Raw genomic sequence first — 6000 nt, forward strand, 5'->3', positions numbered from 1 at the left:
TAGTAAGAATATGACCGAACAGAAATTGAATATTCGAGCCCTTGTATTTTGCTTGTTGAATCATTATTTGCTATCGAATAACAATGGTGAGTTCGGTGACATAATGTTGATCCCCTTGATTAGCCAGATGGAAAGTTGCTATTCTATCATGCCGTTGGTTGTTGTCGAGACTTTGCTGAGTGCGGATGAGCTGAAGAAGGATGCCAAATCTGAACATTTTAAGGGAAGCCCCCTATTACTGCAGGTAATCGATTTTTCTTTTCGCGCGAACACGTCCCTTTTGCATATATTTCTTTTCGCCTGGGGCTGAGTTTCAGCGCCCAGGGCTGGGCGCTGGAATTTTCGGCGCCTGGTCCTGGGCGTTGAAACTGCGCCCCAGGAACCGTTTTTTCTTTCTTTTCATTCTTTTGATTCGATCGTACCTGTTTTTGCAAATTTGGCTTGCGGAACGGCTTAGACTTTTGGAAGCTCCTGCCGATCCTAAACATTATCGCCCTATAGCTTTGGGTAACCGGAAATACTTGCACCAAGGCCAGGACGAGGCCGAATGGACCTCCTTTTTTACTTATGGCATTTGTTCTATTAAGTGGGTGGTACCATGGTGGGGTTTGACTACTATGACAGGGGGTTCTGATGTATCGGTTTATGTTTCTTTGTTGGGGCTATCTCGTCCCATTTATATTTTCCCTTACCGAGTCATGCGTCAATATGGTTTAAGACAGACTATCCCCTTTTCTGATACGGTACCACCTAAGGTAGCGGCCTTTTCACAAACACGGGTCTTAGCGTGGGCTAAGTATTATGATGGTCTCCCGCGTTGGGCCGTAGCTACAAATGGCTTTGTGGGTCTTTATGAAAACTACAAGTTGTGGATGAGCTCCGATGACAAAGATGTGAGGATTGAGGCTCGTAATGGGGAGCCGACTGAGCTTTTGATACCTCGTATTCGTGTTAAGTATGAGGGTCATGATTCTGCCAAACCTCGTACCTATAGTGTTAAGACTGTGAAAGCTCGTCCTGATCGAAAGCGAAAGGAAGTTCCTCCCCGTTCCAGTTTCAGGCCTAAAAAGATGCCTAACATGAAAGGGCCTGCTGTTGTTAAAAGAAATGCAAGCTCTCGCGGAGATCGTCGCCGGAATAATGTATGGGTTAGGAAGGCTCAGCCGCCTGTAGAAACAGTGGCTAGTCTGGTTGATGATAATACTCCTTCTCCCACCATTGTCTGTGCCCTTGAGGCTGAGCGGGCTATAACTGAGAATGTTTCTGAAGCCTTGGCACCTTTGGAAGTTAGTGTCTCGGAGCCGGTTATTATGGAGATTGATATAGGGGCAGTGCAGAAGACTGTGGGGGTGGATCCTGCGAACATTTCCCTCTACAAGACTTTATTTGATGATCCGGAAGAACTAGAGTGGTGTAGTTCTTGCTAGGGTGTAGAAGCCCTTTATTTATTTCAGTTGTGTTTGTTTTTTCATTTCTTAGCACTTTGTTTTCCTTCTTATTATTTTTCAATAAAGGCGTATTTTATTTTTCATTTTTTTGTTTCTCCTTTTTTTTATATTTTTATATGTCTAACACTTTTTGCACATTTTATATATGTTTTTTTTATTGGACCGAATCCTTGGTAAGGATTGCCTACGTATCTTGTCAGAATCAGGTCGCGCGTAGTTCTAGCTTTAGAATAAGTTCTAGTATGCCGGATTTTGGTAGATATGCCCTGAGGTGGAAACATATTACTTGATCGGTCAAATGAGTGAAGTATTATCTTTATTTTCATCTGCCGTTCTCTCTTTTTTTTTTTTTTGCCATAGGTCGCGTAAAATTCGATTAATTTGTATAGCTATATTCTTGGTAAACCTATTTGGATACGTACTGTACCCCCCAAGTGTTCGTTATTTTTCCGTTGTGTGCGGATAAAATGACGAGCACTTTCGAAAAGAAAACTTTTGGCAGGCAGAGAGTTTCAACGCCCAGGCTGGGGCGTCAGAAATTTCGGCGCCCAGCCCTGGGCGCTGAAAATGACTTGGGCGGTCAATTTTTGACGCTTTGCTTCACATGTTCTTGCATTTCTTTCTCTTTCTCTTTTTTTTTTTTTTTTTTTTTTTGTGCCTTGATATTTTGCTCGTATTTAAAGGCCAATTTTGAGGCTACTTTGGAGGCTTTTTTACTGTTAGCGTGAAATGCGTTTTTGTCCGAATCAATTTTTTCTATTCGTGAATCGAAACAGTTTTGAAAATGGGGTTATGGTGCGGAAGTTATGAAGATCTTTGTGTAGGTTTTTGAGGTGTTGTTAGTGAAGGGTATGATGGAATCTATGTTTTATGAATCTGTTTTTTGGTAACATTTGCATTGTTTTGGATTTTGATTTCCTTTGATTTTGGGTTGCATGGATTGGCTCTTATGATGACACTGGTTGGCTTTTTAGGTTTTGGGGATATGAATGGGATAGTGTGGTTTATTTTGTGGGTTTCGGGAATTGGTTCCCATGGCACTATTTCAAAACCGAGTGGGCTTTGTTTGTTGGGCCTAGAGTGGGCCGCCTCTTTATTTTTGTATTTTGCAAGTACATTTGGTGTTTATTCAGTGTTAGAATAAAATTTTTAGGAGAAATATTACGCCTTTATTGATTCGGAAAGTAAGGAAAACACACTGAAACAAAACTGACCTATATTCTAAGCGGCCTTAGGACCATCTAAAGTCTCTATTATTTTTTCTATCAATCTAAAGAACTACTAGGCGCTTTTTACTAATGGTGCTCTATGTGGCTCAAGCCTGGGGTTTAGTCTCATAAAACTTCGGTCCTTCACCGGTACTCATCTTGAATTCCATTCCTTTTGCATTGACCCAATGATATGTCTTCACCCATCCGTTCTCGACCTCTTCTAGTGTTGATGCAGGAGAGATTAAACGGGTCGGATCGAAACCTTCATCTTGTAAAGCTAGGATAGTCATCACAGTCTCGTTCTCCATAGGCCTCGATTCGTTAAACAATGTCCATAGAGCCTGGTTGTCCAATATTTCAGCTGTTTTAGTCTTGGTGAGGTGGGATACCTCATCCAAGGTGTGACAGTCATGGAAAATTTCAAATCCGGGTTTTAGCAAGCCATCCTGAACGAAGGGTTCAGGGAAATCACAGCATGGGTGTTCTTCTCCTTCCCGAACGAACATCTCGTTAAGGGTCCTTTGATATGGGGGAAGGAGGGTGGTTTGTTTGGCTTTGTTAAGGCGTAGCCTAGATAGGCGGTCAGCAATATCTTCCTCCGTTGGTTCATAACCTAAGCCAAAGGGAGTAGATTTGTCGGGAAAAGGATGGAATGTGTATTCCTTCTTCCTTATGCCCAATGGGGTTCCTGGGAAATAACCTTGAGCTAACAGCATTCTAGGGATGACTCGGGATGCATGCGGGTCTAGGAATGCTGGATCATAATCTTCGATGAACTTGATTGATTCTTGCATTTGAAACCCATAAAGGCCGTCTGCAGCTTCGGCCGTTCCAACCATAGTACAACTGACGTCAAGTGGAGGGGCGCGGATTTCTAGTATTACCCCGTTATGGTTAAGTTTAACCATTTGGTGCAAGGTAGAAGCCACACCTCCTAAGTCATGGAGCCAAGGTCGCCCCAAGAGGAGGTTGAAAGTGGGCTTGATGTCGATTATTTGAAACTCCGTGGTGCGTGCCACAGGCCCGGTTTGTATGGTAAGGTTGATTTTTCCCAATACAGGCCTTCGGGAGTTATCATAAGCTCGTACCCCTTGCGTGGAGGTTTGGAAGTCATCGTTTCCTAGCCCCAAGCAATGGGCGGTTCGCAATGGGCAGACATTAACCGCCGAACCATTATCTACGAGCGCTAGGGGGATGTTTTGTCCTTTGCATCCAACCACTAGGTAAAGGGCTTTATTGTGAGCACCCCCCTCTTTGGGTAAGTCTTTATCAGTGAAAACTATGGCCTTTTCTCCGGCATCTCTCGTGACATGGCTAACCAATGAGTCAGGTGTGATATCTGTAGGTACTGAGATGAGGTCAAGTGAGCGAATAAGCTTTTCGCGATGTTCCTTTGAAGTACACATAAGATCCCAGATGGTAATCTCGGCCTTGGTTCTTTTTAGTTGTTTCAGGAGAGGATTTTCAATGACTTCCGCGACGGTGGCGTGCCGTCCATTCTCAAGAGTTTGCCTAACCGGGATGTCGTCCATAGGAGGTGGGTGAATATCCGGTTGGTATATCCTTCCGGATCGGGTGAGGTTGTCGACCTCGGGCTCCTGAGGGGTGGTGTCAATGAGAGCATACCCGGGCCAAGTTTCAGTGAAGAGGTCCTGGCCCGAGACTTGAGATAGGTAAATATCTTCAGCATCATCATTCCACACACCGCACACTTCCCTCTCGATTCGATCCATAGGGACCACAGCGAGTGGTGCACCTTGAGGTGTAATATACACCGTGGGGTCGAAATTTTCCGGTTGGTCGAGAGAGATGTGACAAGAGCCGAGTGGGCTCTTGTTGTTGTTGGGTTTGCCAACGTTAGGGAGAGGTATCACTTCATCCTCTGTCATGTCCCGGATCGTATGTTTTAGATTCCAACAGTTTTCAGTGTCATGCCCATTTCCTTGATGGAATTTGCACTAAGTACCTTCGACCCAATATTTTCTTTTGACAGGAGGGTCACGGGTGGGGCCTATAGGTCTCAACTTTCCTTGATTGGTTAGTCTTTCAAAGGCTTGTACCAAAGTCGACCCGAGTGGGGCAAACTTTCGGTCTCGGACCCATCTTCCAGGGTTTCTTCGGGCGGGAGTCTCTTCTACAGCATGGACTTCTTGGGCTTGTAATGTGTTACCCCGATTATAGGTTTGCTCTGTATGGTTTTGGCGAGGTCGTCCTCGATCTTTATTCCCACATCATAAACTCTTTTGAAAGTGTCAAGTTCCAGGTACCTAAGGTGTTGTCTGTAAGCCGGGTCCAGGTTGTCAATAAATTTTTGGACCAATTCTGTTTCGGGAGGCCTATTGATTAGCTGGGCCGCCTGGTCCCTCCATCTAGCAAAGTAGGTTGTGAAACCGTCATTTTTCTTTTGGAAGAGAACTTCCAGCTCGCGCATGGTGACTTGGAAATCCATGTTCGACGAGTATTGCTTGATGAAGACATTGACAAAGTCTTCCCAAGTGGGGAAGAGCTTAGGGTCCTGGTGATAGTACCATTTGAGCGGCACAGGTTCCAAGGACAAAGGAAAGGCAGGTAAATACATGGACTTGTCCACGCCTTTCAAGTTCATGGTATTCACAAAGCTCAGTAGATGATCACGTGGGTTGTCCGTGGCCTTGAACTTTGGTAAGTCAGATGAACTGAACTTTTCTGGTAGTTTGCCAGGAAAAGGTTCAGGATCGAGGGAGAAGTATTTGCTCCCCATGGTTTGCTGTAGGACCATTTTTTCAATCCTCTTCTCGTTATCGAGGTCATTTTTGGCTTGCGCAGCCGCTAAAGCTTCATTTTCCATTTTCAGTTGGCCCATAAGTTGGGTCATTTGGACCATCTGGTCTCGCAAATCTTCGATGGACATGTTTGAAGGTGCGAATTGAGGTTGGGGAAGCGGAGATTCTTGAAATGAGGGACGACGGACGGAGCTTGGAGTCACTAAACCTGATGTTGGTGATGTATCTTCGAGACGCACTAACCGTTGATTCCCTGATCGGCACCAAGTGGCAGGACCAGTCCTAGGCATAAGATAAGCTAAAGTTTAGGTTCCCAAAGTTTCAAGCATTACTTAGTCTAGACTTCGACTCTCTAAATTGGTTTTTCGCTCTTTCTTTTGTTGGTACACTTTTTGGCTTTTTTGGTCATTCTTTGGATTTTCGAAACACTTGCCCGTGTGACATTCATAGTTGTTAGCATGTTCGGTTTTGGTGCCGAGCATTACCGTCGTAGGAGGCCCAACAATGACACAAAGAGTTATTAATTTTTTCACGAGTCTCTTTTTGAAATCGAGTGCTTTTCTTACGCCCTCGTAGCAA

Source organism: Spinacia oleracea, chromosome 1 (assembly GCF_020520425.1).
Source record: "Spinacia oleracea cultivar Varoflay chromosome 1, BTI_SOV_V1, whole genome shotgun sequence".
Lineage (NCBI taxonomy): Eukaryota > Viridiplantae > Streptophyta > Magnoliopsida > Caryophyllales > Amaranthaceae > Spinacia > Spinacia oleracea.